This window comes from Triticum aestivum, chromosome 7A (genome assembly GCF_018294505.1).
Source record: "Triticum aestivum cultivar Chinese Spring chromosome 7A, IWGSC CS RefSeq v2.1, whole genome shotgun sequence".
In the NCBI taxonomy this organism is placed as follows: Eukaryota; Viridiplantae; Streptophyta; class Magnoliopsida; order Poales; family Poaceae; genus Triticum; species Triticum aestivum.
Genome location: NC_057812.1, coordinates 733,370,609 through 733,370,997, shown reverse-complemented (window position 1 = coordinate 733,370,997; position 389 = coordinate 733,370,609).

Sequence of the window (389 nt, the reverse complement as noted above, 5' to 3'; positions counted from 1 at the left end):
TTGACTTTCGCCGGACGGGCTTTGACCGGTGGACTCTTCCACCTGGTTGTGATAGGTCAGCCCATAGCAACATCCCCGAACACGGTTTGGACCCAACCCAACACTAGATTCCCTCCGGTTCCACCGCACCCGCACCATCCCCCCCTCTAAGTGACGGCTGCTCTGCCTTCCGTGGAGGGGGGCCACACCACGGAGCCCCAAGACGGGCGTCTACACATGCCAGAACACTTTCACCCATGCATCGGGACCCGTGTGATGTTTTGGTGGCATAGCTATACCCCGAAGGCCACCCCGAATCCCAGTTGACCAGTAGATCTAGCCCTTTGACTTTCGTCTGACGGGCTTTGACCGGTGGACTCTTCCACCTGGTTGCGATAGGTCAGCCCATA